The sequence below is a fragment of the Euprymna scolopes genome, chromosome 32 (assembly GCF_053919585.1).
Source record: "Euprymna scolopes isolate OS-2025 chromosome 32, ASM5391958v1, whole genome shotgun sequence".
Classification (NCBI taxonomy): Eukaryota; Metazoa; Mollusca; class Cephalopoda; order Sepiida; family Sepiolidae; genus Euprymna; species Euprymna scolopes.
Window position 1 is genome coordinate 41,818,185 of NC_136513.1, and position 19,511 is coordinate 41,837,695.

Here is a 19,511-nt window from a genome sequence, read left to right on the forward strand (position 1 = left end):
CACCGCTTATCAAGGCCAGGAGGCCACTCTGATAAGGGTTAATGGGTATTCATTTATCAATGTGATTATAGCGTAGTGGGAATTTTGTAAATTGGATTACTTAAGGGGAATGGTTACGTAACCCTTGCCTCACAAATCAATGCGCAGCTATTTTTATGGGGGGGGGTGTCCATTGTTTCTTGAGACCGAGCAGAGACATCGATCGAGATAGGTGCTCTAAACTTATCTTCGAATGGTTTCTAATTGCCATGACCCCTTTATTGCAACCGGAATCAAGCTATGTAGACTCAAGTGATGGGAGGTTATATATTGCGCAACCTTTGCTACATAATTAAGCGCCTGTTATTTAACCTATATATTAACTAGCATATTTATCTTTTAAGATCTTCGTATCGCGATTTATTCTATCCTTATCTTTTTGAATTGTATCATTGGAAATCTAATAAAAAGTCTGTCAAGTAAACTTCTCCCTAATCGAATGCATTTCAAATGAATAAGATGATTCATTTATTGACATCGATATCTTTCTATTGAGAATGTTTTATATATCAGTTACTTACAGGAATAAACACGTGAAGGTTCCCAATAATGTGAACGTATTCATGCGGAACAAACTGGCTCCGAACTTGCCACACTCGGGGTGTCAGTCTGTGTCGTTCACTACTTGAACATAGCTACCTTCTTCTAGCCAAATTAAATAGATAAATTAACATAATTCTTTTAGTATTTAATCATATACAATTTCATTTTTAATTTTTAAACTCCTCAGCAGCATGAGTTGGAACAGTTACATTGAGAGCATTGCTAGGACCGGTGCGAAGAAGGTAGGTTCTCTCTATCGTGCTAGAAAACTACTAACGCCTGAAAGTATCCTGTACATCTATAAGGCCACCATTCGTCATGTATGGAGTATTGTTGTCACATTTAGACTGGTGCATCTGCTACTAGTCTCTCGCTCCTTGACATGGTTAAAAAAAAAGGGGCTAAAATCTGATAAGTCCTGAACTGTCATCTAAGCTTCAGCCTCTGTCCCATCGACGTAATGTTGCATCCCTCTGCCTGTTCTACAAATATTTTAATGGTGAATTCTTCGACGAACTGCAAGTACTACTTGTACCCCCTCGACGTAAATACTGCGACAAATACAACAAGTAGTTATATCCCACCCCTACACAGTAGAGATCCCTGGATGTGAGAAAGCTTTCTACTCCAGTAGTTTCTTCCCCAGAACTGCTAAACTTTGGAACTCCCTTCCGGGCCCCTGCTTCCATTACTGTGAGGGTGATTTTATTAAAAGCAAACGAGTGCCGTACATTGTTATTACATATGTTTATTTTATGTTTATGCGAGCAAAAAATAAGACTGAATTAAACAAAGAACAAGTGAATTTACTGGAAGCCTGGCAAAATCATGGATTACAATAGAAAAATGCGAGTACGAAAAGTAATATGGTTAAACTTAAACATGGAAAAGTAAAGGACTAGTTATTAAAACTGAAAAAAAGACAAGATATTCATATAAAAAATATAATTAATTTTAACTTAAAATATTGCAGCATTAAGAATGCGTTTTTTAATTCAATTTATAACATTATATAATCAATGCTTAATGTTGCAATATTTTAAGTTATACATTTATTATATTTTCTACTAGTATGTCTTGTCCTTTTCTTTTCCAGTATATATATATATATATATATATATATATATATATATATATATATATATAACTAGTTCATTTATTCACATAAATTTACCTTACGAAAGTATAGATTTATGCGTAAACTTTAAGTATTTACTTCAAAAGTGCTCAATACGTAGGTAGAGCTAGTTAGTAATTTATAAAATATATATGGCGATTAAGCTACACTGAATATTCTGCGTTTCATCCAACTATAGGATTCGTCAGGCTTATTCGCGAATTCTGTCGTTGCTTCTTGTTTTTATACATGTTGAGGATTACTAGTTGGCCAATCAGCTTTCTAGTATCCACCGCGCCCCTTCCTACCAGCCAATGGGCATGCATTTTATCAAACAAAGGATCTGTTTTAGAGCTAGGTTAGTGGTTTTAGGTGGCCGTTCTACTTTTTTTTTATATACATATAAATATACTTATGTGTACATATATATATATATATGTGTGTGTGTGTGTGTTTGTATATATTGTGGCTTCCTTCAGTCTTGACAGACTATAACTACCCACTGTATGGGTACCTACGCGTTAAATTTGTGTGGCAAGAGATGAGCAGTCTAAAACCCCGCCTCTCCTGAGTAAACATACCAGTGGCAAGTTGAAGTACAGGACGGCTGGTTGATTGGTTGGTTATTTGTTTTTGTTTTACGGCATATCAACACTTTCAGGTAATTTAATGCCGAATCCAGTGATTTTGAAGAACAATATTTTGATAGAATATATTTGTTTTTGTTTTGTTTAAGTCGATTTCTATTTAACCCATAGTTGGAACCCTAACATGTACTATACCTTTTACATTTTAAACATATCTTGAGTATATTTTAAATATTTTACATTTTTAATACTTTCTGATGAGAACGCTTCACAGAACGTCTGAAACGCGTTAAAAACGATTTCAATGATTTAAAAACATTATTACAATGATCTAAACATAATTTTCAATGAAAAACCAAGACACGGAATAATAAAATAATGTTAAAAAATACACATTGTTGGTGACCACCCCCTTATTTAAATATACATCTTTCTCTCGTTGGAATTTCTTAACCCATGTGTATATATATATATATATATATATATATATATATATATATATATTTCCTGATTTAAGATCGGCATTAAATAACCTGAAAAGGGTTGATATGCCGTAAAACAACCAACCAACCAACCAACTTGATTTAAGAAGAAATGGCAAAACACATATATATTTTCTTATCCTGATTTATGAAGAAATGACAAAACACATGTTGACCATCTTATAATTTATTCCTTTAATTCAGTTGACATTTTCAATTTTTGACTTTATTTCTAAAATTTCAAATAGCGTAATGGAAATGTATTTAAGTTACAGCTTCTCTTCTAATTTTCGGATTTTAATCATGTCAAAACTCAATTTATTTCCTTTTGACGAATTGATGGCGGCTATTCTTTCTGGTGAGTTAAGGGCAAAATAAATTTTCTGATTGAAGTAATAATTGATTTTGCGCTACGAAACATATACTGTGAAGAATTGTAAATGTCAACTGAATTAAAGGAATGAATTATATGATGGTCAACATCATGAACTTTGGAATATAGTCTTTTGTCATATATATATATATATATATATATATATATATATATATATATATATATATATATACATATATATATATATATATGGCCGGCTTGAATTTCTTTACCCCAAACGAGCGCACTATGTGTCGTGTACCAAATTATCTTTTTGTTTCCAACATCGAATGGAAATCACATCTTACGAGTTGGTGAGAAACGGATATTTATGAATACATAAAATCATAAAATTGCCATCCCATTAACGAAACAGCTGCAATGGAGAGATCCACGATGAAATAAACAAGAGTTATAAAAAAGAAAATAATGTACATCTGAATTTCAACCTAGTTATGTACTATGTTATACAGTGATAAAAAAGAAGAAACTAAATACAACCTACCCTCACTTCAGTATATTGTGTTACTAAGTTTATTTATCTGACATTATTCCATACTTACTTTTGCACCCTCCCTTTATAACTTTTACTTCAGACCCGATAACATGGGTTTTCTTTATTCTTCTGCAGGCAACGATATACACTATAAACGAAGCCCGAAAAATACTGCATCTCTTCCCGAATCTAAAGGTAAGATATACGTGAGTCTTTCCTAATGCCTCCCTTGTTTTAGTTGAAATACTCTAACGGCATAAATAGTATATTTTCACATTTCAAAGCTGTATTCATTATCGATTCATAGACATAGATCTTTGGAAATGTAAAGAGGCTTGTTGTCACTTATGCTCTAATTAGAACGAACATGATTGTTTTTGCATAACAGAGCGCAGACGAGTGTATGAAAATGGTTATACTCTCCAAGTTCTTTATATTTGCAAATATTTATACGTGATGTTTAGTTTGGTTCTTTTGTAGAGAAAATTGCGGACTTTGCCTTTGACTTTGCAAGACATTATTGAGTTTTGGAAAAGAAAAGAAGACATTTCAATGTTTTATGCACCTGTGAGGAAACCAATTTCTTCGGACTACCTGCTCTAGTAGGACTTTACTGTCGAATTTTGAAATATAAGTTAATAACCTTGATTCTTACAAAGTAAGAATCTGTTGCATTGCAATGGATGTCCGGAAGTATGTTTCTGATCTTTCTCTCTCTTTCTCTCTCTCTCTCTCTCTCTCTCGGTCTTTCTTTCTTTCTTGGTCCCTCTCCCCCTCTCTCCTTCTCTCTCTCACTCTCTCTCTCTCTCTCTCTCTCTATATATATATATATATATGCGCGTGTGTGTGTGTATATATATGTATATATATATATGTGTGTGTGTTTTTGATCTACATATATAAAATATGTTTTTGATCTTTCTCTCTCTCTCTCTCTCTCTCTCTCTATATATATATATATATATATATATATATATGTGTGTGTGTGTGTGTGTGTTTTGATCTACATATATAAAATATGTTTTTGATCTCTATATCATAAAAGTCATGATGTTAATCTCAAAGACAGCCACTCCTCCCCGCAAAGAAAAGCAAAACATTATTCATATTCTGATGTCCGCCATGATATCACGTGCCCCGACAACAAGAAGAGCTCAACACACGAGTCGCTAACTGTATGAGTATAAAAACAAAACTGAAAAGAAAAAAAAATGACTTTTCGAGAACTCGTGTTAAACAACCTATCCGATGTCACATATGTTTAATCCAACCGACAAACATTCCACGCAGTGACATTTTTGAGAAAAGCGAAAAAGTTCAAACCGAGATGAAAACATTTTCCTTTCATGATTTTTGTCACGTATACATACACAGTATAGCTGATAGACTCATCTACGCAGGCTATCATGTAATAGCATTTATTTATAATTATACTTATAAAAAAAGATAGAGAAAAATCTTTATGACGTATGCAGCTGTCACTTAATGAAAATATCATATTCCAAATATTATGTAAATTTATGAAGTTTTTATTTTACTAATAAAATACAATTTTATGTGTTTTCGCGATGAAAATGTTTGAATTATTTTGCATTAAAACAAAATCTCTATAGTCTAATTGAATTGTCGCCCTTGCATTTTTAAATCCAAAATACGGCCCTGGAACTCTGTCCTGCTCCACTGGAAAATTTGATTTCCTTAGTTACAGCAATACTTGATAAATTTGAATAATTTTTGAAAAATGGCGTACTCGGTTTCTGTGATGGATACGTACAGCATAAAGATTTTTATGTACTTTTTTTTAATAAATTTAATTCTAAATAATCACCCAAACAATATTTGTAATGTAAAAACGGAATGCTTTCATTATTAGTATTAGTTCTTCCAGTGAAACAGGCCTATTTTTTCTTAATATTATTTTCCCAATATCATCATTTCACATAGCCGAAAGAGGAAACAAAAATTGACTTATATTATTTCCTTCGTCTCTAGTAAGTTAGACACAAATCAGCTATTGATCAGATGAAAAGAGTTCTGTGGAGCGAACTGCATTCGAACCTGGCAATCTATGTCGCCAGTAGGTGTTGTTAACAATATAGCAACCGTCTCTGCTAATAAATGTATAATCTATATATTAATACGATAGTGTTTATTTTCTGTGTCACCCTTACACCCGGCCCGTTTTATTGTTATGTACTTCCATTTCTTATCATAAATAATTTTACCAAGAATTCTTTATAAGTTTTGGTTTCGGTTTCGGTTATAGCTGATGGCACTTAAGTTATCTTTTTTGTATGAATAATTTTATCAAAGATTCTGCATAAGTTGTGATTTCGGTTTCGATTATGGTTGGAAAAACTCAATATAAATATATATATATACATATATATATATATGCATGTATATATATGCATGTATATATATATATATATATATATATATATATATATATACATGCATATATATATATACATATATATATATATGCATGTATATATATGCATGTATATATATATATATATATATATATATATACGAGCAAACAGTTGATAAAACACTTTGAAAAATAAGTAAAACCATATTTAATCTGAAAAGGAAAACACTAGATAAGTGGATAGTCCTTAATCCGCGATATCACTTTTGAAGAACACCGAACGTAGTTATTTTTATTGCTGAGGCAATTAATTATGACAGTACATTCGGTTTTCTATAAGTGTTATAGAATTATGTACCCATAAAAATCTTTATATATCATAATCTTTTATTTCGGTTTCGATTTAAGCTAATGCACGCAAGATAAAAAAAGGTTATCTAATATCTAAGTGGATATATATGTTTTTATTTTTAAATCGTAATATTATTACATATAAAAATCGATAGAAGATTAACTCTACAAAAATAATATATACGAAATCTGCAAGAATTAAAATATCATACTTACGCGTACTTGACGACGGGGCTTTGTGGGGCGTTCGTGCTCGCTTAGATAAATACTTTTGAAGTTTTAACAAAAAAGCTAAAATAATCTCACAGCGTCTCAATTTACACTGAACATTTACAGAATGCCTACATTAATATATTACATATGAATGTGCCCCCTGTGGAATTTCCGCAGTTCTCGGTACTTTTAATTATAGAATGAAGCACTTCTAACCGAATTTATTTCAAACGAAAGTATGTCTGAGATTGTTGACTGATTTCATCGCTTGAAATAATGTCACACTTAAACTAGAAAAAGGCGTGAGTATTCTCTAAGTTTTACGTGACGGAATAGATGCATATATATATATATATATATATATATATATATATATATATATATATATGCATTTTTAAGTAAAAATGAGTACACATGAGCACATAAAATTATTTTTAACACGAAAATGTTCAACAAACCTAAGCGAGTCGGGAATACATTTTTTTATATGCAGACACACACACACACACGTATATATATATATATATATATATATATATATATATATATATATATATATATATATATATATATAGTAGAAATGGTAATTAATAAAAACCTGAAGAAAGTGATCAATACTGTTGTAGAGCAAATATGCGTTTTATTTTTTATCACCGTTTTTTTCTGTTTCGGTCGCGTAGCTGAAACAAAAATGTAACTAAACAGAAATAACGGTAATAAAAAATAAAACGTATATATATATATATATATATATATATATATATATATATATATATATATATATATATATATATATATATATATACAGGGTGACCAAAGGAATAAAACAAAAGCTAAATGGAGGCCATCTAGAACATACGCTGTGAAAAAAAGGCGAAAGGCCCTAGTGTTTTGATGTGATTTTTTGAATATAAAAAAAACTAGTTATGGCAAAAGTTTCATTTCATTCGGACAAAAAACTAAGAAACGTGGCCTAATTAGATTCGGGGCCCGTTTTATTTTGGGTCACTCTGTATATATCTGGCTATCATTTCATCAGGAGAAATCCATAACATTTAAATAATGTTAATGACGAAAAAATGAATAATTTTATAAATTAAAGGTACTAAAAGGGCGATTAAATTTAATTTAATGAAGTGTGTAAAAAACAATTAAAACAGCACCGCGAGGGGGGGGGGGAGAAAAGAGGTGGTCAAAGTTTTCCGACGGGATTTAACGCTTTAAACAATTCCTTCTGCTGACACAATGAACGTTCATGAATTGCGATAGAGAGAGATTCTAACTTTTTTAAATGATTTTTAGAATCCGCTCTTTGAAGTATCTCAAAACATTTTATTTTATACTGATTGGTACAATAAGGATTCTCAACCAGAATCAGAGTCCAACGCTGTAGAGAAAGGGAGACTCACAGATCCCGCTCTACTCTCTCTAATCCAAGATCAAAGTGTAGTATCTGTACTTCAGATGGTGCACTTCCATATCTTGTTCTCTTTTGGTGGTGGAGCAGTCCTTCACGACTGAGACATTTTTTTTTATTTTTGTACCATTTCTCCACGTTAAAAAAAACGTCCCTAGTGTCTAACTCTGTCCTGTGGGGAGGCATTGTAAACAGGTACTCTGTCTAATCGTAGATGAAACGTGCTTGTTTGTACGAGTCTGCAAATGCAAGGAAGTTCGCCTGACATAACCAGCATCACACTGGCATTTAAATTCATAAATAATGTAAATAATTTTGGAGTAAAGCAAACGATGCATGCAAAAAGATAGAAAAGCAGGTCTAGTGATACATAACAAACACAAGAAAACAAAACATAAGCAATTAATAATACTTCTAAGTATCTGTTTACTTCATTTGTTTCCATTATCCCGTGTCCCTTGCAATTTAAAATAAACAGGGTATTTTAAAGGGCTAAATATTTTGGGGAGTAAAAATCAGCGAATTTTTGGTTACTACAATCATTAATAAGATCTTCAGGGTAACTAAATTCACGTATTGTTTAGTGGTATAAAAATGTTCTTCTAATGAATGCGTGTATGCAGAGTGTATATACGTTTTATATACGTGTCACCGCTCTCTATATGACATGTGTATATACCTGTGTTTGTTTATGATAGTCTAATGTTGTAAGCGTCTAATTTAGAGTTGTTGTGTGTGTACGTACTTTTTTTTACAAGGTGTTCACCAATTATCAAGGCCCGGAAGCCACTCAAGGATAAGTGTTATTGCATGTAAGAACGTTAGTGTTGAGATTTTATAAAGTGTCGACTTAAGGGGTCGGTTCATCAGGAATTTGTTTACGTTAGACTTGAAAACATCCAGGTTGTAGTCAGGTAGGGAAAGAGGCGTGCAGCTCTAAGAAAGAAGCTTTGTTCATGGAATCAACGTTTTGATTTAGGCACAGATAAAAGTGGGGGAAAATGTTGACAGTGGTTTCAGCTCGACAGGTGTTTTTCGTAAAAGATTGGCGAGGAAGGACCAGAGATTGGAGCTCAGACGAGCACCTGCCATGGCAATAACGATAAAACAAAGATAGGCTCGCAACGTTTTCTCCGTGGGAGAGAGGCTGGAGGGAAGAGTAAAGGGCATCCCCCACCAAGCGACGAAGTCTATTTTGTATTCTGTCAAGGCAGGCTAGGCTGTTTTTAGCAGCTCCTGCCCAGATGTGTCAGCAGTATTCCATCATTGGACGTACTTGGTTTTATACAGATAGAAAATTGCATCAGTAGTGAGATCTTCTGGAGCGGTAGAAGGGGCCTACCATATTTCCAGCGACCTTGGCAACAGACTTGATGTACGTGTTCCATTTCAGATCAGGAGTAAAGGTCAAGGCCCGAAGCTTGTCAAAACATGGGGCTTCTCATAGAAGAGAGCCATTCATCCCAATTGATGCCAGATGGGGATCAGAGCATTGATGATGCAAAGACAGGAGCTTGCTTTAAGATGCATTAAAGGTAAACATCCCTGTCTTCCCCACTGAACCACGCGCTCGGGATCAGAGGAGATAATCAGAGAGAACTTTGTCATTTACAGCCTTTGATGTGTTGCTGTAGATGGTCGTGTCATCAGCATCGATATCAAAGAATGATTTAAGTATATGTTTAGGGAGATCATTGATGTAGATCAGGAAGAGAGTTGGGCCCAGGATGGCCCCCTGAGGGATTCCAGCATTAAAACTGCGGACTTCTGATTTTTGTCCATCGACCACTACTCTTATGAGCCTTTCAGAAAGAAATGATTTAATGATTGAGGAAACATTTGCAGTCATACCGTAGCTGGAAATCTTGTGAAGTAGGCCTTTATGCAATACCTTGTCGAAGGCCTTTGATATGTCAAGAGCAATTGCCCTCGAAAGGAAGCCTTTGTCAAGAGATTCGCTAATCCTATGAGATATAACCGTTAGCACATCTGTGGTAGATCTTGCAGAACGAAAACCATATTGCGGGTCATCAAAGAAGGTTATTTCTGCTGAGGTATTTGACTATTTCTCTATTTAATATGGATTCCAGCAACTTATTCATAACACACAGGAGACTTATTGGCCTGTACTGAGAGGGAGATGACTTATCACCTGAATTCTTAAATACAGGGCATACTGATGAGGTTTTCCATGATGTTGGAAAGCACTTCTCCTTAAGGCAACGCTTAAACAGTTTCGTAAGTATGGGAGCAAGTTCTGGTTTAAGCCTTTTTAACACTATAATTGGGATGCTGAATCCACTGTGAAAAATTTCCCCCACTCTTTATCTGTGCCTAAATCAAAGCGTGGATTCCATGAACAAAGCTTCTTTCTTAGAACTGCACGCCTGTGGAACTCTGTTCCGTCTTCCTGCTTCCCACCTGACTACAACTTCGATGTCTTCAAGTCCAACGTTAACAACTTCTTAATGAACCGCCCCCTTAAGTAAACATTTCATCAAATTTCCACAGTAACGTAATGTACTTGCATTAACCCTTATCACTGAGTTGCTTCCGGGCCTTGATAAGTGGTGGCCACTGTGTAAAAAAAAGAAGATGCTGTAAGGACAAGTTGCTTCACTGGAATCAAGTTCTGGATTAGCTCGGCGACCTTACGCACAGATATCTATGCTATCTAACGTGTTCTGTGTTATAGGAGGAAATATGCGGAGTTGATGGCCTTCGTCGCATGGGGGTAGAATTAGCTAAAAAGTTCTAAGCAAATAGTTTGGCCTTGTCTGATGCTGACGAGATGACCTCTGGTCCATTTATAATGGTTGGGATAGAACGCACACTTCTGATCCTATTTGCTATTTTCCAAAACTGGTGGGAACCAAACCGTTGATCAACTATTTTGGATTTAACGGACTAATCATATAGCTCTCTTGCATTTTTATTACTCTTTTACAGTGGTTGCTGGCTTTCCTGAAAGCAGTTTTAGTCTCAGTGTATCTATTACGTTGGTAGCTATGGAAAAAGTGATTTCTGTGTGCGATGGCAAAAGCACATTCTTGGGAGAACCATGGCTGACTGCTAGGTTTTTGTTGGAATTTTTTAGATGGTATGAATCGGTCTATGCTTACAATTTAAAAAAAGTGATTTCTGTGCGTGATGTAGATTTAAGGACAGTTTATTAAGGGACAATAATATGCTTAAAACACTGTACAACACAAAGGACGACTAATACTTATTTGGGGTTTCATCATCTGGCAAAAGCGGAACATATCTGGTCCATCTTTAGCTTTTTGCGACGGAAATCTGCAATGGAAATTCATTCCAAGAAATGAAAAAGCCTCGGCTTTTATTTTCGGCAACTTTTTATTATAGAATGTTTTTCCCCATTTTCGAAAGTTGCAACACTAATTCTTACTATCACTATTTTTTATCTCTTCTACCGTTCGCCATCTTTATCTGAAGACTGCCTCTGCCCCTGTCTTAACTCTAACTGACTATGTGTATATATTCGAACTAATTCTTACTATGACGTACATCTTCTAACATATGACTTTAAATCACGTTTTCCTATCTGTTAGAAACATATTTTATTTATCACCGTAGTCTTTCCTTGTTTGTTTTAAGTTAACTCAAATCTTTTACTGAACATTCCGTATTTCAAAATATTCTCTCTGCGTATTTTTCTACTTAACGCTTTACACGATAATAATGCTGATTATCTCCTATTTTAATTTTTATTAATAATAGTCAATTAAGAACAATCAGCTAGACAAGCCGATGTTGGCTCCCATAATCTACTATTAGTACATTCAAAAGGATGGTGATAACCTACACAGTTGGTGACATTATTAAATGATAAAATGGGAGGAGAGGGGCATCACTATTTAAGGGTGAACCACCACAGCCTTAATTTTGTAGATCCCGTAAAAAACAAAAAGAAAATCTTTTGTTCCTTTCCTTTTTCTTACGATTTTCCTTTTTTTGTACGTAAATAGTTGAAAAAAAGTTTCATAAAAAAACAATTACTCACTATTATTTGTTAAAACAAAATTGATCCTACAACTATCATTTTTGTTGGCTATTTTGCATAAATATTTGAAAAAAAAACCCAAAAACTTTTCATAAAAAAAAATAATTACTATTATTTGTTTACAAAAAATGTTTTATATGTATTTATTTTGCAAACAATTCCAAACAATACTAATAATTAAAAAAAAACATAAATGAACGGTAGGTTTTTGCATTTTACTTATTTATTTTTGGATGTTTCTACATTTTACAATTTCATTTTACAGTTATTTTGTTGTAGCATTGTTTTTATTTTATCAGGGACGCTCGGTTTTATTCGGCTGTTGACATCATGCGTCGGACAAAGCCGAGCAAATGCTGAGTTACGTCAATAACAGCATCCTTTATTAAAAAATAATATAAGCATCGACAATGAATTGCATCAGAATTTTTTTCCATAAAACAAGAGCGATAGAAAAAGGGGGGAAAATTAGATCGTTTCTGGAAGTGAAGCAGATAGATTACCTAGATGGGTAAAATGCAATGTATGCCGTCAAACGGTGTAATCAGAACGCGGATTCCATGAAAAAAGCTTCTTTCTGTGGAACTCTGTTCCGTCTGCCTGCTTCCCACCGGACTACAACTTGGATATCTTCAAGTCCAACGTTAACAAATTCCTAATGAACAGCCCCCTTAAGTAAACACTTCATCAAATCTCCACACTAACGTAATGTACTTGCAATAACCCTTATCCCTGAGTGGCTTCCGGGCCTTGATAAGTGGTGATCACTGTGTTAAAAAAAAGTAGTAGTCGAAATTACAAATGACGTGATTTTTGTCGAACGGAAAAGAAAGCAAAATTTTCAGTTGTAGTTGTCCATGCAAACAGCACGTGGCACCTTGCTACTGATGAAACTTGGCAAGTGCTAGGAGCGAAATGTCTCCTCTTAAAACATTATGATCTGCTCATTAGTTTTATGGAAATAAGTTAACTATTAAATTAGCTAAAAATATATTCTCCCTTGTGTAATTACTGGCCGGGATGTCTTTGCTAATAGTTTATTATAAGATCAATATTATTATTAAAATTTATATGTTTATTTAAAGAATTTATTATTATGAAAAATCATTGTTACGATTATCGTTATGGAAATTAGATTGTGTTATAAGAAAACTAATGTTTATAAGTTTTGGAATGCAGTGGAAATCTCACGAATTATAACCAAATGCCAAATACATTGACAAAAAAGGTTTTCAAATGATAAGAATAAACAATAAATATGGCAAGAGAAAACGTGACTGAGAAGTCACTTGTTAGATCTTTGTAAAGTCGAATGACATAAACACAAAGGATTAGTTTTAATAAACACAGAAAGTTAGGGATTGAAATGGGGAGAGGAGATCAGATAGTCTAGACGGGAATTATGAGTCGGGAGAGAAGAGTATCTCTTTAACGATAGGAAATGGTGTCTTTAAACATAGTCAAACTGTGAACAAAGCGATGTAATCTCTAAAGATGGCCGGCCTAAACCAGAGAATAAATGCTGTCATATATAAATATAACTATTGTGTCATGTCGTCTTTGAACAACCAGGTGTGTGTTTATTTGTCGTTTAAAATGAACAGTTTTACATGTTGAACTGTTGAACATACCATTATCAACCAACATCTGAAATGTACAGACAGTCTATTATATAAACTGCTATGATATACACTTTCTTTGTCATTCATCAAATAACGTGTCTCCCTCTCGTCGTTATGTACAAGCATTCGTTTGTGTAAGCAATTATCTCTCTTCCTCGGCAAACATATTGTAAATACGTCCACGTCATCGTTTTGTATTAGCACAACCACAAAACCTACAACGTAACATCTGCATAATTCGTACAACCATTATATTCATACAGAATATATACACGCGTACAATACACATCTGTTACGTAAACCCACCCCACAACGTAACATCTTTCCTTTATGTGTGTCAATTTTCTCAAGTAATAAAACACTTAGAAACTCTCAGCGGACGTCTCTTACTTTTTTTTTTTGTTTGGTATGAAAACTTTTTATTATCCTAGCACGACTGAGGACGGATCACGGCCAAGGATAAAAAGAAGATAAAGCGAATAACGCCACGCTTACTCGTTGACGGGGCGACAACGGCCGCAAGCAAAAAAAGATGAAGAAAAACATCGAGAAGTAATAGAACTCATGGATAATAGCTATAGAGGATATTAAGCTTGTCACTAATAATAAAAAAGGTAGAAAATTTAATGAATAAAGCGGAATAAAGCGCATAAAAATGGAAGGCAAATATAAAAGACGAACGTCTAAAGAACTTATAGTTATTTAATCTCAACGTTACACTATATAGACTAGTATGTAAGTGTTTTGCCTTTTCTTAAAAATAAAAGAAAAAAAGAATGCCAACGGGACCAAAATAAAAGTCAATAATTTTTTCGTGACCAACATCAGTTTCACATAGCGCGTATATCGCGCGTGCAAGAAAATCAACAGCAGCCGTATGATAGCTGACTAGCGTAAAATATTAACAGCGTCTTAGAATATATGCAAATTAAGCAAGTAGACATGCGCTTACGTCGTGGGAAGAAATAGAAAATAGGAAAAAGGACAACACTTGGTTGAGAAAAAGGAGAAGCAAGTTGCGTGTCGGAAAAGATTAGCGTTTGAAGTCGAGAGCGGGAAAGCGCTGGCTATGGTCGGCGTGAGGTGACGGGGAGAAAAACTGTTAAAAGTGCATGCTATATGACACAGCATTGTAAAACATATTTGTAAGCGAAAAGACTTTTAGAAGGTAATGAACGGAGTTATTCTTGGAAGAACCATGGTTAAATGCATTTCATTTGCACTAAAAGAAATGCCGACTTGGATTTTTATTTATTTTATAGTTTTTTTTTTTGTTCTTTTGCGACGGTACTCGACAGCGTGTTGGTTAGAGTGGTTGAATTGTAACGCGTTAAAATCAAAACATTTACTACATCTATAATTTTATATTCGTCAAATGAAATATTACGTTCAAGGCCACCAAAAGTGAGTGCTTGAGGGGATTCCCAGTCTGAGGAATAGATAATAGGTTTTGGATTCGTCCATTAAAAAATGTTCGAACTACATTTTCTGCCCGTTGTTTTTCTAACTATTTATTTATCAAAAAAAGGGATTAAGGTAATTACATCATATCCGCCTTACCTTGTTCCTCAAGACACCAAATGTTCACTTACTTAATTACGTCATATTCGCTTTACCTTATTCCGGATTGTATCTCATAATTGCGTTACAAATTTCTACGTAAACATAGAAGCAAATAAAAGCTCATTTTATCGAAATCTTTAATCAAACTATGTACGCCTTGTTGCCAACTACCTAAAAGACACCCGTATTTGTTCAAAGGATTTCCCGTGATTCCGGCTTAAAGATGATTGGATGAGTGGCCTCTTTTATCCGACTGTGCACTAAGGTTAACAAAAAAGACACTCCTTGTCAGATAGAAGGCTTAGTAAAATGGTGAAACTGTCTCTTTGTGTCGTACTTCTAAAACGTTTTCTCCTTGAAAGATAGAAGCAAGGAAAACAGAAATACATTCAGACCAAAGTAACACCGCCAGGAAGGAAAGCATAAAGATAGAAGTGGTGTGTGTGTGTGGGGGGGGGGGAGAGGGTCACTTTTGAAACAGAACCAAAACTGATGTAAATGACATAAAAAATACTAGTGAAAAATCGGCCTTGTACTCTATATATATCCTCACAGTCGTTTATGTCTGAAGATCACGAGACACGAGCTTGGTGCACTATTGGCCGGTGTGAAAACTCTCCTCTCCCTGTGACCAGTGGCGCAGTGGTTAGAGTACCTGGAAAAATGTATTGCCAAAAGTTATATTCTTCTGAAGGTGTAAGGTTCAAACCTAAGTACCGAAAAAATACAATTGCAAACTACTTAAGATTTCTATCCAGTTATGGCTGACAGAACAAGAGCACGCCATCCCCGTGAAGTAAATAAAGGGTCCCTCTCATAATTCTGCCCAAATTCCTGACAGAAACATTCCCGAGTTCAACAAGACACACATGAAAAAGGTTGAAGGTTACATCTACCGAAAATTGTGAAAATCACACTCAAGATGAAAACAGCAGTCCGATGAATCCAAATAATACGAATCTTTTTGCAGGTAACACATGCGAAGCGATCGGGATTGTGTCACCGGAAGTGGATTTGCTGGACTGTGATCCATGTCCTCTTCCTGGTTACGGTCACTACACTTTCACTGAGTCGACTCCTGCGCCAACTATTTCGCTTCCTTGCTTGTGCCTCCCAGTTTGGGATACCAACGCCTATTTTTTTTTACGTGGCGTTTAACTATGTCAGTGTACGTGCTTAAACGTACGTGTTTTGCCGACTCACTCTTCTGTTGCCAATCTCTACCTCTGCATTGGGGACATTTTCGGGATCCTGCCACCCGCCATTCTTACAACATGACGATGACTATATAATAAAAATTAAATTATCGGTGTCCAGTGAGTGCCAATTATCACGTGTGCAAATTAAACTAAATGAGCAAAAAAAAAAAAAAACACTTAATCTTAATAGTAACTTATCTATAATATAAATCTGACCTGTCTGTTTACATGTATGTATGTATGTATGTATGTACGTATGTCTCGCAAAAACTTTCGACAGAGGCGACGGATTTTCAGGGGATCGGTGACATTCTGAAGCGCGACCCTTTGGACGATAGATATCGATAAATTGACCTCAAAAACATTAATTCCTTCACCCTAAACTGGGTACTTTTCTACAGGGAGCGGTCGCTTTTGTCGCCGATATTTTCAAAACTCATCGCCTCTTTTCGATTGTCTAGCCTTAATTTAAACCTACGTCACTTCCGGTTTTGCGACGGGCGCAAATGCAAGTAATAATAAAAAAAGAAAGAAACAGATAATAATGAAATCATCAGAGAGGGTTTAATCTATGCAATATTCTGTTTGTACGTACGTTACACTTTGAAAAAAAGCCAAATACATGTTTTATATCAAATTGCTCAATAATTGGCAAATTCACGAAATTTAGCTTTAAAAAGTGAGTGAACTCTCTTCGATGTAGCCTCTTTTTCGAAATATTTATATTAATATATACTCATTGTTTTAAAGTGTGAAAAAGTACCTCGTAGTAATTTCGACGCGGATCGGTTCTTTACTGAAAAACGAAGTCGACGAAACGTTACTAAGAGTTAACAAAAAAAAACTGGCAAAAATACTAAAAAAAGTGTCTCACAAAAAGTGCTGAACCGAAGGAGTAAATACACGATTGTATCTTAAAATGCGATTTTACTAATTGTCTTGAACTATGTAGCACACTATTACTTTCTTAATGTTTATTAGTATTTAGTAATTCGTGTTATATGGGTCAGTTGTATATTTAAAATCCATTCGACGCTATTTCATAGGCATATTAATAAACGTATATTTGTTTTTGTGCTATGATTTTTCTGTCTAAAATCAAATCTTTACGCTGTTCAGAAAGAAATATCAGTTTCATCAAAACATATTTGTTTATTCAATATATTATTATTATTATTATTGTTTATTCAATATATTATTATTATTATTATTATTATTATTATTATTATTATTATTATTATTGTTAGAATTAATAGTAGAATGCTCGCTGTAGTAGGATCATATGAGTTCATTATTTGTATTTATATTAAAGTGGCGTGGTGAAGTAGTTACAGGATCGAACTTTTTGTGCTGCAGCCCGGGTTCAAGTTCTGTTATGGTTACTGCTCTAGTTTTGGTCATTCTCTTTAAAAGAAAGCATGGGTTCATATTGTTCGGACATACTATTTGGCAACTGTTATCTTCGTTGAAACTTATTCACAGTAATTACTGCCTTCCATAGTTATTGTTTCACCAGGTGTCGGCCAACTAATCCTCGGGCTTTCTTCAGGTGGTTAACTCTTCGGGGCTTCTGGCGTAGTAGATAGCGGCGTTAAATCTCTACGGTTCCAGGTGAGCATCGTCTGAAGATAGCGATTAACATCCTATGCAAGCAGGCCAGAGGATTATTTCGCCAAAACGTCTGAGACAAAAACTATGGAAGGCAGTAATTATTGGGGATCCAATTGCATGACTCGACTTTCTTATCCCGTCCCGTTTTATCACTTGAAGAAAGCCTAAGGATGAGTTGGTCAAAACATGGATAAAATTAACTATGAAGATGAGGTTAACAGTCCGCAAAAAGAATGAATAAACACATTATGAAGCCTCATCTCAAAAGATTTCAAAAATAAAAATTAAATAAATTAGGATAGACTAGACAATCAAACATTGTGGTTGCAATTAATCTAAGATAAGGGAAATTTTGTACTATTATGGAAATTCTTGCAGCTATGCCTGAATCCAGTTTATATCTGGGCTAAAAACCTATTATATCAAGATAAAAAAAAACCTAACCAACGAGTAGATTTAAATAAATAGATTCCGGACTAGAAAACAGAAAGTCTTCTCCTTTGCCAGAAAAATAGTCCATGAAATGTGAAGGGAGCCCATCTATTACGCTTTTTGGCCTTACATTCACAGGCAACATGATTTGGAATAAATAAATTGAGAAAATTGCCAAGGCTGCTGAAAAGAAGCTGGGCTCATAAAATTACTCATAGCAGAGAGCTTCTTATTTTTTACAAAGCTATAATTCGACTATGCATGGAGTATTGTTGCCACATCTACCTTGGTGCATCTATTGCTAATTACTTACCACTATACAGGGCCAAAAATAGAGTATCAAATCTATTACGTCCAGCATGGTCAGAAGAAGTCCGACCTTTATCCGATTGCCGCAAAGTCGTATCTTTGTGCCTGTTTTACCAGCATTTTATTGGAATGTGCTCTGATGAGCATATAGCTTTTGTGTCCTATTTGACCTACGATTTACCCGACAACCAAAAAAGTCACCTCTTCACTGTTTCATTCTTATATACCAAAAAACTTTCTATTTATATAGTTTACCACTCGAACTGGTAAAATTTGATATTCGTCCCGTATCTCTTGCTTCCCTGACAGTACTAACCTGCATAAGTTTAAATGTAATGTGGATAGACATCTCGCATATCAACTTCCAACTCTCCCCTTTTAGACATGATGACAAATAGTACACCTCTACGTTTCAAGTGACCATATGCCTTGCTTGAGTTGAAAAAGCGTAGGAAAAACTGAGGCGAGCCTTAAGAGGCTTACAAAACTAAGCCCAAGTTCAATTTCTGACACTAATGTTTCCACTGATTATTCTTGCAGCATCGTTCTCGAAGAACATATCTTTCCCATATTTACTGTACCCTCTGCTTCTTTGGATCACAATTCAAATCTATTTGGCATTCTTGCCCCAGCCGTTTACAAAATAATTCCCGTTGATAATAGCTAGTGATTTTCTCAGAATCTAAAAGCAACAATAAGCTTTGTCAAAATTCCAATAGGTTCCGTATCCTTTCCCTCAAGTTTTCAATAGTTTCATTC

At 34.5% G+C, this 19,511-nt stretch overlaps 1 long non-coding RNA gene across 2 annotated transcripts in view; it reads left to right on the plus strand.

The window, feature by feature from the left end:
- LOC145256305 (uncharacterized) overlaps positions 1-19,511 on the plus strand; it is a 607,467-nt gene that overhangs the window by 407,964 nt on the left and 179,992 nt on the right. For both annotated transcript variants that reach the window (XR_013863968.1, XR_013863969.1), the window contains exon 2: positions 3,773-3,832. This is a non-coding gene — a long non-coding RNA (uncharacterized LOC145256305). The remainder of the gene's footprint in view (positions 1-3,772; positions 3,833-19,511) is intronic.